Here is a 16,028-nt window from a genome sequence, read left to right on the forward strand (position 1 = left end):
TTTCAACTATTTTTCCAACTCCATCTGACACCATCATTTTCCCTCACAACTCTCTAGCTCTCTCACTCATTCTGGGCTAGTTTCGTATTGCTGTGCTTTGAAAAAAAAAAAAAAAAAAACTACTTCTGCTGTGCTGTGAGAATAAGCTTATTTTTGCTGCTTCACGTTTTCAGCTTTTTTTTCACCAAAAATTGTGAAAATAAAATATTTTTAAATATTTACCCAACACTTTTTAAGCTCAATTTTTATTTATACTCACTTTTTATAAAAGCACATCAGTACCAAACCAGTACTTCTTATCTCTTTCCACTCATCTCTCTCACTTCCTCTCTTTTTTTTTTTTGAATTATCAGTTCTCTCTCTCTCTCTCTCTCTCTCTGACACATACATACACACCCTAATTGCCCCGTGCCCTCCCACTCCCCACCAATTAAAGTTATACCCCCACTTGCCCCGTGCCCAATTCTCAGATTCTCCGCCCTCTTCCTCCTTCCATAAATCCTACATTATTCTGCGTTTCTTTCTCTGTTAAAGTCTCTGCCTTTTTCATTTTCTCTACACTTTTGGGCTGATTTTCCCGGGAAAGATGAAGGACCCCCATCTGGGTTTCTGGGGTTGTTTACCTGGTGTGCTGCTTTTGTTCTTTTCTCTCTACCCACCATCAGCACACTCCCAGTCCGCCGGCGGCGATGACAGAGCAGCTATGGAAGCACTCAGCAAAAGCATCGGCCCCAACAGCCTCGGGTGATCCGGCACCGATTACTGCAACTGGGGACAAGTCAGTTGCACCAAGGACGGCAAGGTTTTTAAATCCAAATGGGCAATCAGAAACTCACCGGCACGCTTACATCGGAAATTCAAAAGCTTTCAAATTTGCAGCTTTTCCTCTCCTTGCACTTTCTTCTTTCCCTCGGCACTACCCAAACTCAGCTGTAACCTTGCTTGCATCATTAGAACACCTCTGTGTGTTCTGCCATTGAAGCCGATAGCTTCAAATCTCTGAAACTCGAACTCAGGTGAAGCTCACTGCCCTATTTTGTTTTGTTGAGTTGTTTTCAGTCCAAATGGAAGGTTCTAATCTGTGCATGCACTCTATTCTTGTTTTCCAGAAACTGACGAGTGTGTTCGAAGGAAATCCGTTGAATCCGAAGTGGATTCGACTCGATTTCGTCTGTATTGATGCTCTGATGAATTACCTCAATTTCTGGTGAAGTTCTAGTTCAAAGTCATGTGGAACCGAGGTGTTTCACCTCTGTTCATCCTCTGCAATTAGTTCCAGAAAACTGGTGAACCTTCACCTGAGCAATTCCGATGAAATTCATGACAAACTTGCCCCAATTCATCTTAATCAGTCCTTTGGTAATTTTCTAAACCCTTTTTAGATGATTTTAATTGAGACCGGAATGAAAATCCCTATGAAAATAGTTGAACCGAAGCTCTGTAATTTTCTGGGAAAGTTATGCAGATTCCAGTGAACTCCGGTGATCGTGAAATCTAACGACCGCCGTTGGGTTTAACGGAATCTTCAACGGAAATGGTTTCATTAATCACGTTACATGTTAGAAATTGTACAACGGTAGAATATGCTTGTTTGGTGGGAAATTTTAGAAAAAGAATGATGTTGCGGTACTGTTTTTACAACAAGGACCAAACTGTAAAAATTGTTGAAGCTTTAGGGCTGTTTGGTAATTCTAAAAACTTGGGGGGCATTTTTGCAATTATCTGTGGTTAGGGGTAATTTTGTAAAATAGGACATATTATAGTTAATCTGTCCATTTTGTGTATGCTTTATGTTTAAGTATTTTGTTAAGTCAATGTGACTTGGTATAGGTACAGGCTTATTCAGTTTGATGAATGGCAAGGCTTATCGAGAGCAAGCAAGCTATGGTTATGTGAGTGGTTCTTTTGTTTTTATGTGTGTGTGTGTGTATATATATGTGATTTTTCCAACAATTGGTATTATATATTATAATGTGACATGTTATGTTTAGCTTTACAAATATACTTTTCGTACACTTTATGTTTTTAATATTATTTGTAAGCATAAACTTGTGACATAACATCCTTGCGTTTTACCTGGTCATTATTACATATTTGCACGGTGTCTCTTAGTTATTTGTATTGTCCTGGGCTATGAACTAGCTTCACATGCATCGTTTACATTCACTTTAGATCAGGAGTTAGGTGTCAGCCTGTTCTTTTGTATAATGTTTTGGACTTGTATGTGATGCGACTAGCACAGCATATGTGATGTAGTACTAGAATGTAAAACATACACCCAGTCTGTTCCATTGTTTGAATATCTCTGCAGTGGACTTGTGTGCCTACATAAATTAATGAGCATTGATTTCTTATAATAATGGTTTGAGATTTAATGTTAATGAGCTATTAAACCTATTGACTATACAAATATCTTATTTGCGTGGATCACATTGTGCCATCTCGTTCTGGACTTGGTGGATTGTTCATCACGTAGAATTCTGTCTCCTTTTAGTTTCTCTCTCCTTACATGTCTTTCTATTTGGACGGTTATGGTTAATGTTAATTTTTAAATAGCTAGAAGAAGATAAAAAACAATTTGTGAGAGGAGATGAGAGAAGAGGATCGAAATAAGAGGAGAGAATTGAGATTCTTTACTTCTATTCAACAACGTACGAAAATTATCTTGATTTTGGTCATGACTAAATGGTCGTTGAATCTTGCTTCGGAATAAATAGAATCAAATGACCCATGTTTAAAGTTTAAACCTTCCTCTGGAAAAGGCTAAGGCTACGGCTTTACAAATTGTTTTTTATCTTGTTGTGGCTATTAAAAAATTAACACAAAACGTTAACGTGATCTAACCGTAACTGGTCAAATAGAAGGAGAGGGAATGGAAGAAAAACTAAGAGGGGAGAGAATTCTACATGACGGACAATCCACCAAGTCCAGAATGAGGTGGCACAATGTGATCCACACAAATAAGATATTTGCGTGGTCAATAAGTTTAATAGGTCCGCAAACCTACGAGAGCTTGAAATGTTGTGTATATATGTTTTTCTTCCCCAAATTGAGTTGCTAACCATGTATAATTGGATTGGTTGGTCATAGATCACCTAGATTACATATAATATATATCGTTATTTTGCATATGTTCTGAGCTCAAAGTTGGGATTTTTGGTGTTAAAAAAAATCCGATCTTAGTTAAAAGTTAAAACGCACATTATAACGCATGAGTATTGTTATAGTCGGGAGAATTCAACCTCTTAACCAAGTCATTTGCATCATATATCTAGAAGGTACAAACAGAGAAGATAAAACTCCAAGAATTTCTAACAATTTTTGTTTAGAATCAATTAGGGTACGTACCTACCCCTATGTGTAACTTTCCCAAATGGAATGCGGTTTAATTAAGTACAAGAAAGTGAAACGTGTCATTTAGAGAAGAAGATTGTAGCACTGCTGCCTTTGTTTGGTTGAACTTGTTGAGCAATATTTATGCCAAACCCACTGATATTTAGTATTGCCCTCGTTTATGTCACTTTGTATTTGTACTTTGATCGATCAGTCTTCATTTAACTTCAAACTTTTCAAATTTAAGATTGTTAGAACATCTTGTAAGTTGTAACCTTGTTTTTGTTTTGTTTTTTTCATTTTTTTATAAATATTCGTTTGGGCATCCACGTGATGTTGAACCTTTAACCCATTGTGTTTATATCCGGTTTTAGCGGAAACTACTTGAGTTTATTGGCTAAAGTTTGTTAATGGTGCGCTACTTCAACTTTTTTAATTTTATTTTATTTTATTTTTATTTTATTTTAATTAAGTTTGTTTTTCCAATAAACAATATATTTATATTAAGAGGTAGAGGATTTGGATCAAGCCACACAATAAAACAACCATAAGAAATTGATTACGATTCACAATCCATCGGACCCGAAAGTAAGACCTTCCCCTTGTAAGTGAAAGAGAAAAACCACTTAACTGGGTCCATAGTACCATGCGGAAAATTAAAATAAGAGATTCAAAATTAGAAAATGTTAAAGGACGGAGTTTTTATTTTGGAAAATGCTAGGCAGACATCATTAATTTTAACCGGATTGGCATACCATTTTATGTGGTAAGTGATATTAAAGAACATAGTATGTCAATTAATGAGCTTATCTTATTAGATATTGGTTATATGCATCCTTTGTTATTTCTTGTAATACACAAATATGCATCCAAAAATGTGATCCCATACATTACGGCGCTTTCATTTTTTTTTTGTTCACATAAGAGGACGTGTAATAGTGTGAGCAATGGTTTTTTTTTTTTTTTTTAAATTTCCTGTCGCTGGTTGCTCGTTGATTCAATTTAGTTCGTTGATGCAGTTTAGTTTTTAATTGAACTTGATTCAAGACCACTGTTAACGTTATAATATGTCAGCTCATTCTTTATTGGATGAGTTATCCACAATCACCTGGTAAACCTTTCAAAGAAAGGTTGTGTTGGAATGCATGCAAGTCATATCTTTTGTTAAAATGCATGCATGAAATAAACATATTGGATGACTAGTGAAGTTAGGCTAGTCAACCTTCTTTGTGTAAATTAGGCAAGTTAGGCAAGTTAGGCTAGTTAGGCAAGTTAGGCTTATGTTCTCTTTCTTTTCCTATATAATGTTTCATCTTGTAATTGTTTTGATATGAAATACACATAAAAAATTCAACAGGTTGTGACTCTACAAAAATAAGAATTCTTGCAAAGAAAGCAAAGTGACATTTTATTCTTCTTTTCATGGAGCGCTTTTATCCACAATCACCCGGTAAACCTTTCAAAGAAAGGTTGTGACTCTACAAAAATAAGAATTGTTGCAAAGAAAGCAAAGTGCCATTTTATTCTTCTTTTCATGGAGCGCTTTCTCCCCCCATCCGACTAGAGATATTTTTCAGTTATTATACTTCTCTCACATATCATTTGTGAAATAATTTTAACTTCTCCAATGTAATATATATTCAATTAACACAATAAATAGGAAAGAAAAAGACAAGCATCGACAACACAATAATATAATTTTGGTTGTTAGTGAAATCATTGTCTTGTGTACATGATTGTCTTTTTCCTTCCTACTAAATGTGTTTAACTTAACTAGTACATAGTACATTACCTTCTAAAGGAAGGTTCATCGTGTGGTTATGCACAACCCACCAAGTGAAGGATGAGTTGCCATCATTTGATTCATGCAAAAAGATATTTGTGGACTCCACAAGTTTTTCTTCTTCCTTTCATGGACGGTTCACTATCCTATTTAACTGAAGCTATTCTCAAGATGTTCTTCACCGTCATGCTGTCTATTACATTAGAGAGGCTAAAACCATTCACAGAGACTATGAGAGAGAAGAATAATAATTGGAGAATAGCTTCTGCCGAATGTGAGAGAGCCCTTCATGGGAGGAAGAAGAAAAGTTCATTTTGCTTAGTGAAAGCAGAAATCATTCTGTTACTGGTTATGGTGCATTTTTCTTTCGTGCACCTTCCATTCCAAAATTTCATTTTCTAAAAACACAAATCAAAACATTTGACTTTGGGTGGTTCTTTCCTTCATCAAGCTCGCCATTCTCTATGTCGAACTTTCTTCTCTGCTACCTCACACCTACATCCCGTAATTCTCAATTCACTTGACAATCAATCTCTTTCTCTTCTTCGGTATTCCCCAATATCAGCATGTCGTCATATATCAACCATTGGTACACTTTTCCTTATTTTTTTCTCCTGCTTTCATTTGGTACATATATACTTTTTCACTCGTATGCATCATCAACTTGCACCTTTTGTCTTTTTATGAGGCACACGCACAGAAAATATATCTACATGTCTAGATCAAACTAAAAAGGAGAGAAAAAGGAGAGAGATTTCACCACACGTGGAGAGATGACGTTATGCTGATAGTGGTGGAGGAGGAGAAGCTGATCGGGTGTTCGAGCGTTCAGTTAAATGTAAATTAGGGACTTCAGGTATGAGGCAACGAGGAAGTTTAGGAGAAAATTTTCATTATGACATGAATACAGATGGTACACTACATGTGTTTTTATAGAAGTGGTAAAAAAATTTATTTTTTAAGTTAAACTTTTTAAAACACATATTCTACTATTTGTATAGTGACATGTGATGTACCGCTTCGAGTATTGGTCACACTGAAAAATCTCTCGGAGATTTGGGGTGACAAAACTAAAAGTCTAAAATATATACATATATAAAACTAAATAAATAATAATTTCGAATCCCAACCTTGACAGCAGCCTTCCATATTTTCTAGACTTGGCAGAGAGATTGAACAAATTTTTTTTATTGGAAGCTAACTTATAAAATTTTCGTTCGGATCCATCCCTCTGCCAAAGTCTTTATCCCTTCCACGATAGGGCGGATTGCTGGCAAGTTTACAAAAGAAGCGTTGTTGCAAGCGTGGGAGTCTAAATTATATTTCTTTATCTAGGTTTACATATGTTTTAGTTTTGCCTCATTAGCATCAATTTCTTTGTCTCGTACAATCTCTCCAAAAAGGAACGCCTGGCTACAGCTTTATAAACTCGTTTTCTCTAACAAACTTTGGAATTATGTTTTCCTTTCCAAATTAAGTTACAAACCATGTATAATTGGATTGGATATGGTCACATAGTAAAGACTTTGGATGTTCAATTTTGTTAGGTATTTAATGAAATTTGGAGAGTTATTATTTCTTGTAGCGAATAAAATATCAAAAAAATTGGATCGAGCTCTGCTGAGTAAAGCAATTTAACCTTTGAATTGATCTCAAATATTCATTTGTATAATGCTATTATGTATGGTTTGAAAATTTTAAGAAAGCTAGACTGCCAATTATTTTTCACGTGATACTGGTGGAGGAGGTCAAATGACAATGACAAATAATTAAGTGTATGTGAGTATACACGAAAGTTATAGTGGTGAACAAAAATTCTTCAAAAAACGCTCCTTTATATTTCTTGGCTCTATTTGTTAAAAAATATATATATTTTTTCGCACTCTATTAACAATATACTGATTTTTATAGCATTTACGCACACCAAGTAACTTATTAAAATATTAAAACTTACATGAAATAACAAAAAAAAAAAAAAAAACAGCTGGTGATTTTTTTTCTCAGAGTTTAAATTTTTTTAAAGCTAGTTTCCTGTCGCTTTTAGCCGACGACATTGGTCATCTGTGTCAAATAATTTGAAATATTTAGGCGGGAATTTTCCCGCTTGTTTTACATGCGGAAATGGATTGGGAAGAGGAATGTCAGGTGGGTCAGAGGTGGTGTCAGTTGTAGCCGACGAGACAATGAATTGGGAAGAGGGATGTCAGGTGTGTTAAATGTGGCGTCGGTTATAGCCGATGGGATAGTGACTTGGGAATAGGGATGTTAGTTAGAGGTGGTGTTGGTTGTAGCCGACGGGGTAGTGGATTGGGAAGAGGGATGTCAGGTATGTCAGATGTAGTGTCGGTTTTTCGCGACGCCGGGTTCATTTGATTCAATGTCAGGTACATTTTCTGGCGATGTTAACCGACGCCAGCTTTTCATCCATATTTAAACCCATTTCTTCCCACATTTCATCCCTGCATCCCTTTTCCTCTACGTTTAATTCCTTCTTCCCTGTGCGTCCATTTCTTCCCCAATTTCAGTTCTCTCTTTCTCCTTCTTCTTCGAGTAGCTTTTGTCATGGATGAACATATGGAAGATCAACATTCTGAGAAACACCAATTCGAAGAGGAAGAGTTCGAAACTAGTTCATTTTTAAATTATTATTATTATTATTATTATATTCAGTTTGTGTTTTGTATTTTGACTAATATTATGCTTAAATTGAAAATTGGTTTTTATTTCTTGGTTTTTAATTGTTTGTTCTGTATTAATAAGGAACATCTCAATGAAGAACTCGCGGACTTGCAATTCCCAAATGGATAGGACAACAGCCTTGTTCATTTGATTCGTCTGGCAAATGCATTAGTGAAAATTCTAGTGCTTTTCCAAAACATGTAGCATCAGAGGTTAGAGATCCTACAAATCTTCTGTTGACGAGGGATTGGCGCTTGGTTAAGGAACAAGACAAGGAAGTGTTGTGGAATAGAATAAAGGTATATATATATATATATATATATATATATATATATATTTTTTTTTTTTTTTACTTGAAAATAGTAGAATAAGTCAATGACTACAATAATAATTAATTAGCTTGTTTTTTTTTTATGAATTTAGGGAAGTGTTATTTTTCAAGAAGAAGATTAAAAAATATTATTTTGGAAGAGCAGCTGAGGAGCACTACAACCTTCCTCCTAATGTGGATTATACACAGTGGGCAAAGTTGGTGAGATACTGGAATAAAGAAAGAACAAAGGTAAACCTTTTATGATTTATATTGTAATACCTTTAATTTGTTTAATAAATTCTCTTATTTTTCAAGAGATTGTCAAAAGGAATAAGCATGATCGGGAAATGAAAACAATGAACCATACAACCGGTTTAAAAACGTTTGCAAGAGTGCGGGAAGAATATGTATGGGTTGTACATTTTTAATAAATGTAGTTATTTTTAAATTTAATATATAATTGTTAGAAATTTCAATTTTAATGTGAAGTATGCTTAAAATTGTTTGTTTTTTCATTGACATATAATTAAAGCGGAATACGCATGGGAAGGATGCAGACCCTGTTTCTTTTTTTCATGTTTGTCATACACGAAAAGATAGAACTTGGATTGATGAAATATCTCAGTGCACATGGGTAATTGATTTTTTTTTTCATGTAACTATTTCATTGTTATTATGTCACATCCCCGTCTGGGGTCCACCACATCCCGGACCCGCTCCACCACCGTAGCATGATATTGTCCGCTTTGGGCCCCGACCACGCCCTCATGGTTTTTGTTTCTGGAAACTCACACGAGAACTTCCCAGTGGGTCATCCATCATGGGATTGCTCTTGCGCGCTACTCGCTTAACTTCGGAGTTCCTACGGAACCCGAAGCCAGTGAGCTCCCAAAAGGCCTCGTGCTAGGTAGAGATGGGAATATACATATAATGCTTATAGGATCCACTCCCCTGGGCGATGTGGGATGTTACAATCCACCCCCCCTTAGGGGCCCGACGTCCTCGTCGACACACTTCCGGCCAGGGATTGGCTCTGATACCAAATTGTCACATCCCAGCCCGAGGTCCACCACATCCCAGGCCCGTTCCACCACCGTAGCACGATATTTTCCGCTTTGGGCCCCGATCACGCCCTCACGGTTTTTGTTTCTGGAAACTCACACGAGAACTTCCCAGTGGGTCATCCATCATGGGATTGATTTCGCGCGAACTCGCTTAACTTCGGAGTTCCGATGGAACCCGAAGCCAGTGAGCTCCCAAAAGGCCTCGTGCTAGGTAGAGATGGGAATATACATATAAGGCTTACAAGATCTACTCCCCTGGGCGATGTGCGATGTGCGATGTTGGTATCAGAGCCAATCCCTGGCCGGAAGTGTGCCGACGAGGACTTCGGGCTCCTAAGGGGGTGGATTGTAATATCCCACATCGCCAAGAGGAGTGGATTCTGTAAGCCTTATATGTATATTCCCATCTTTACCTAGCACGAGGCCTTTTGGGAGCTTACTGGCTTCGGGTTCCATCGGAACTCCGAAGTTAAGCGAGTAGTGCGCGAGAGCAATCCCATGATGGATGACCCACTAGGAAGTTCTCGTGTAAGTTTCTAGAAACAAAACTTGTGAGGGCATGGTCGGGGCCCGAAACTGATAATATCGTGCTACGGTGGTGGAGCAGGCCTGGGATGTGGTGGACCCCAGGCAGGGATATGACAATTTGGTATCATAGTCTAACCCTGGCCTCGTGTGTACCGACGAGGACGTCGGGCCCTAAGGGGGGTGGATTGTAAGATCCCACATCGCCCAGGGGAGTGATCCTTATATGTATATTCTCATCCTTACCTAGCACGAGGCCTTTTGGGAGCTCACTAGCTTCAGGTTTCATCGGAACTCCGAAGTTAAGCGAGTTCGCGCGAGAGCAATCCTAGGATGGGTGACCCACTGGGAAGTTCTCATGTGAGTTCCCAGAAACAAAACCGTGATGGCGTGGTAGAGGCCCAAAGCGGACAATATCGTGCTACGGTGGAGTCGAGCCCGGGATGTGGTGGACATCGGGCTGGGATGTGACATATTAACTTTTAATATCTATCGGTTTATTTTATGATTATTAATTTTTATTTTTAAATATTGTATTGAAAGGCAACTATAAGATCCCACATCGCCCAGGGGTGATGATCCTCTAAGCCTTATATGTACATGTCCACTTTCAAATAGCACGAGACCTTTTCGGAGCTCACTGGCTTCGGGTTCCATCGGAATTCTAAAGTTAAGCAAGTTCGGGCGAGAGCATTCCTATGATGGGTGACCCACTGGGAAGTTCTCGTGTGAGTTCCCAGAAACAAAACCGTGAGGGCGTTGCCGGGGCCCAAAGCGGACAATATCGTGTCACAGTGCAATCGAGCTCGGGATGTGGTGGAGCCCGAGTTGGGACCCCTTTTGAGGTGTTTTTCAGCCAAACCAAGACGAGTTGGCCAACGTGCAGGGTATCAATCTCTTTGTCTCGTCGTGTACTACAACTTTAATTTTTGTTTCACTCAATTTCGTTGAGTAACAAATAAGTTATGAGCCTTGAAAAATCAACCACCAAACCGGCCAAAGGGTGGCCTGAAAACCACCCTCAACCCAGGCCTTTGGCTTGGTTACCCAACCATTTTACCCAAGCCCAAAACACTTTGGTTCAGCCCAGAAACCCTAGGCCTTGGGCCTTTGTCAGAAGCACAAAACCCTTTTTTTTTCATTTCATTTTATTTAATTATTTTTCTAACCCAAAGGCATTGGGCCGGGCTTTCAAGCCTAATACGCTTTAGACCCAAAATCCCATTGGACCCAAAACCCCTTTAAGCCCTAACCCATCAACCTAAGCTTTAACCCTAGCCCAAGTCCTTATCAAACCCTAAACCCTAGCCAGTCCAAACCCTTTATGTGGAATATCTAACGGAATATTCCATTAGAGAATATTCCGTCAGGGAATATTCTCTGGAATATTATATTGATGTTTACGAAATTTATCTGGGACCCTTCTTAGTTCATTCGACGTCCTAAATTTGTTTCCGACGTCCGTTTTCCCAAATTCAATTGTTATAATAGAGTTTTATTAATTGTACCCTTTATGTGCTTAGGGGCAATTTATTGTGGCATTTTGTCTTCGCTAGTTTGCGTGGCTCTTCGACGGCTAAGTATCTGTGAGTGGGTCCCTTCTAAAAATGCATGTTTTAATAGTAGAAATGCATACATGAAAAGCATGATTTAATAATTACATTTTATGAGATAACATGCTTATTGATACTAGTTTGAATTAATACTATTTTTCCTATAACCTGTGTTCTTATAGAATATCTGATGGATGACGATATAATATTTAGAACACGTTTAGAACACCTCTTTATAGTATAGATGATGGATGACTTTATACTATGAAGTTGCTTTTCAAATATATGTATGTTCAATGGTTTTGTACTTACCTAGTGGTCCCAATTCCGCTACGGGACGAGGGATAGATTTCGGTCCGCCCTGGGGGACGGTTATGGTGTTGGCATAGGGCCTGAAGTGTTTTTCCTCCAGCAATTAGCACAGGCACGTGGAGTTGGCACGGGGCCTGAGGTAGTTTTCCTCTGGCATTTGGCATAGAGACGGGGAGCTGGCATGGGGCCAGGAGGATATTGGACATTCATTAGTGATTATTATATATATGAGTTATAATTTGAGAAATTGCACGACATGCTAGGTTTCGGAAAACCTATTTTTATCATGATATATGTGTTTTCATAAAACCTGGGGGTTAGTATGTTGATAACTGTTTTATTATATATATATGAACTTGGTCCACTCATATTTGTTTTGCGCCCCCTTCAGGACTTAGAATTGAGGCATACAATCCCGGCGTCCAGGCACTTCCGCATCGGCATCTTGAGTTCTCTCGGTGTAAGACCTATCATTTTATTCATTCAATTTTATATTATTTATTTTTAGTATTTTAGTATTTTAGTTAGTTGTATGCTCTAAACACATTCCTCATTTACATTTAATTATATTTAAATTTATAAGTCTTATTTATTCCTTGTTCTAGGCATTTGCATTCAATAAATAGCTTTCGTCACCCTCGGGTGTCGGCCAGTACGTGACCATCCTGATGTCCCGAGGACATCGGGATCGGGGCGTGTCAGCAACCATGGATAGCAATATTCAATCTCTGATTGAGTATGGCCAAGAAGACAATGATGAACTTAGAACACTTTATGTCGAGATAATAAGTCCTGAGAGTAGGAATAAGGTCCGAGGTTTTGGTCATGGGGTGATTCCTAATATGGTGTCGTATGCATCTTCTTCAGCTTACACTTCTATTCATCCAAGAGATCATCTAGGAGTTCAGTGGCACTGCTGATGGCTGAAAACAATGAATTGAGAATGAGGGACGAATATAATGCTAAACGGTTGGTGGAGGTAGAGGCTAAGGTTCAACAATTAGAGAACAGGCAACCGCATATGTTTGATCAGCAGCATCAGTTTATAATGATGTTGATGCATCAATTTCAGCAACAACCACACATAGCCTGGGAACCCAGCATGCCAGAGTCAGCCTCATCCTCTTGCATATCCGTATACAGGACAGAATCAGCAACCTCCTTTATATCCTATGTATCTGACGCCTACGCAGCCCATGTCATACATGCAACAACCACCCATGTCATACATGCAACAACCACTATATCAAATGCCAGTATATCGACCAGAGATGCCTTATCCTGGTGACTCACATATCTCTGCATATGTTCCCATTGTGGATTTTCCCATGGTGTTCCAACTGGTGGGTTTGCTGGATTGCTCGCTGGTGCTGCATTTGATGTGGAATTGACGAGGGCTTTCAGATCACAATGAGGATCTCAAGAAGGATCTAGGGCACATTTAGGCTCTGGTTCTTTTGAGTAGTTTATTTGGTTCGCTTTCTTGGATGATATGTATGACACTTTGTGTGAAATCTCGTCCCCGGATTTCACTATTTAAAATTACGTATTTCATATTTCATATTCTTATTTGTAGTTCGATGCGTTTATATTTACAACGTATAATTTTTTCGATAAGTGAAATGACAAAAACGCCCTTAATGAACTAAACGGAATTTTTGTGGACGTATTTGATCCTTTCATGATTTTCCAGATTTCTTTACATATTTGGATAATATGTGTTGATACGAACGCGTGAGCGCAAACGAATTGTAATTTGGAGTTATAATGAAGGAGTTATAAACGATTGAAGTTGAGGGCAAAAATGGTCCTTTAATTATTAATCTGGAAGGCTTCAGATTTGTTGGAGCAGGAATGGCTGGGATGAAGCCACATGTGTGGCTATGATGGAAGGAAGAGAAAAAAAGAGAGGAACGTTCTTTTATGTTATTCTTTTCTGGGCGAGGGAAGCAAAGAAACGGGGAGGAGGTGGCTCTTCCATAGCTTTTGGAAGAAAATTCTTCTTTCTTCAGACAAAAATCGGAGAAAGAGTGTTTGGCAGAAAAATTGAGAGTTAGAGAACGTGATTGTGAAGGAAGGATTCAGAGATTTGAAGGGTAAATTCCTTGTTCCTGGATTATCTTGATTTTCGAATTTAATTTCCTTAAGTTGAATTGAAACTGCCATGATATGTTTAGAGTTCTTAGTTTTATTTAGGGTTTTCTATTATTCAATAAATCAATCTAAACATGAATTAGAGTTGGGTAATTTGGATTGGGTGTGTAGATCAAATTTCTTGATCAAGGGTTTGGTTCAAAAAGTCAATTTCTTGTTAATTTTTAGTCATGTTAGTTTTGGATGTTGTATACATGACTTTTGGACTACCTGGAAGTATTTTGGGATTTGTTATATGAATTGGAAGTGGGCTGTTAAGTAAGTTGCAGAAAATTGATTTCTTTGCAAAGAAAACTCAAGTTTCGAGTAGCCTTCTTTGGCTCTTAATTTCTAGGTCTTTATGTGCTCATTTGGAGAAATTTTTTAGTGTGTTGAAAGTACATATGTTCATGATCGTAACCCAATTGTTTTCACTCAGTTCCGTTGAGTTTTGGATGATCAAAACCTTATTTAAACTTGGGTCGCGAGCTGCCAAACAGCAGCAGAAAACTGAGTTTCCAGTTTCAAGACTCCAATTTTCTTTTGGCATAACTTCCAATTTAGAGCTCCATTTTCTACAAACTTTATATGCTTTTAAAGTAAAGAACACAAGCTTCAAAACCCATATAATATTACACGATTTGGTTTAGTTTTAAATGTTCCAAAAGGAGCCTAAACTTGGTCCAATAGTGCTGTTTTTCTGCATATTTTGTGGAGAAGCAGAGTACTGTTTTTACCACACCGATTTTCTTTTCCAGATTCATTTCTAATCTTCTTTACTACTATTTGAGTGATATTATTTGAGTTGTAGGATTCCAGAATCAGTGTACTTTCTTTAGATAATATTAATTTTGTGATTAAACACTTAGTTTGGTTATTAATGTGTGTTACTTGTATTTATACTTTTGATTGTACTTTTGTGTTCCGATTAGGTTCTTCAAAGGAACAAAATTAATTGAATTCAAGGTAGGGGGTTATGAGAAACCTTATATGTATTAATCTAATTACTGCTTACTTTTGGTCAATATGCTACGAATTGATCTTAAATATTAAAATCAGTATTACTAGAGACTATGTAGGGTTTAGTGGGCCTGTATTGGTTAGTGAGTTATCCCAGATAATGTATACATCAGTTTACATGTATGGGACATCATATTGTGATATATATGTGTATATTTATCTTCTTAATAATGTGAATGATAAGTGTGATAAATGTTATGACAATGTGATCCTAGAATCCTATTAAACGTATTCTGTAGAACTTATATGCTTGTGTGCATATTAGTTGGTGACCATGAGAAGTTGATGGTGTAGGTGACTACGTTGTAACCCATAGGGGTTGAGGTGTGGGTAGGTTGTGTGTTGAATTTACTGCACCATGTAGTAGTGGTACATAGATGGTCCTGCTTGGTATATCCGCGTTGGGGGACCATACGCATTCTAGGAGTGGTCATGCGTATATCTGCGTTAGGTGATCACTACCCAGAGCTATAAGATACAGTCCTGCTTGGTATATCCGCGTTAGGGGACTGTTAGGGGTGATCATGCTTGGTATATCCACGATGGGTGATCACTACCTAGAGTTAGGATATGGTCCTGCTTGGTATATTTGCGATGGGAGACCATACGTATTCAGGGGTGATCATGCTTGGTATATCCGCGATGAGTGATCACTGCCTACATGATGAGATTATGCCTATGGTTCTGCTTGGTATATCCGCAATGGGGGACCGTACACATTATAGGGGTGATGAGGATTAGTTGTACTTGATACATTTTGATAGGCGATCATATTTTGGTTGGATTCTGTTGAGGGATCCGGAATCCCTACTCTTGCTCATTTCCATAAAGTTAGTTCGACCCTAGATTCGAGTGAGTAGGAATTGCTCCCAGTAGACGTTATGTTTATAAATTATAATTATCATGTTATTACTTGGAATCTAGGTAGGGAATAATGTAGAATTCCTTTATTAAATTTCGTGTATTGAAATGCGATCTTACCGATTGATTAATGTAGTTAAATGTTAATATAGTGCATCTTTGATTCTTAGGACTGATTAATTGGAGTGATGGTGGAATGATGTTGGATATGATTGTTATTATTATTATTAGACTCGTTGACCAATGTGGCTGAAGTATAACATTGTGCTTCGTTGACTGTTCTTTAAGATGTTGCTTACTATGAATTGCGGCATTATGTGAAACATAGTGATTTATATGATGGATGAATTGGAAATATTGATTGTCATGTGGGTTGTTATGTAGCCCTGAGTCTAGTAATTTCATGCTTGCCAAGTTCTAATAATTGATTGAGGAATGTTATATCTTTCGGC

At 37.7% G+C, this 16,028-nt stretch overlaps 1 protein-coding gene across 13 annotated transcripts in view; it reads left to right on the top strand.

The window, feature by feature from the left end:
* The window catches only part of LOC126616336 (uncharacterized), a 30,285-nt gene that overhangs the window by 8,683 nt on the left and 5,574 nt on the right, over window positions 1-16,028 (top strand). For 5 of the 13 annotated variants that reach the window (XR_007621110.1, XR_007621106.1, XR_007621107.1 and 2 more), the window contains 3 exons: window positions 739-1,016; window positions 1,110-1,359; window positions 1,831-2,015. The exons of 2 other annotated variants lie outside the window; for them this stretch is intronic. The gene's annotated coding sequence lies outside the window, so the exon portion shown is untranslated. Of the gene's footprint in view, window positions 1-738; window positions 1,017-1,109; window positions 1,360-1,465; window positions 1,811-1,830; window positions 2,016-4,690; window positions 5,706-5,837; window positions 5,973-7,876; window positions 8,095-8,218; window positions 8,358-11,953; window positions 12,023-12,167; window positions 12,187-16,028 lie in introns of those variants that run through there. 6 more of the 13 variants (XR_007621114.1, XR_007621116.1, XR_007621115.1 and 3 more) reach the window with 6 other exon arrangements.

Source organism: Malus sylvestris, chromosome 3, assembly GCF_916048215.2.
Source record: "Malus sylvestris chromosome 3, drMalSylv7.2, whole genome shotgun sequence".
Taxonomy (NCBI): Eukaryota; Viridiplantae; Streptophyta; class Magnoliopsida; order Rosales; family Rosaceae; genus Malus; species Malus sylvestris.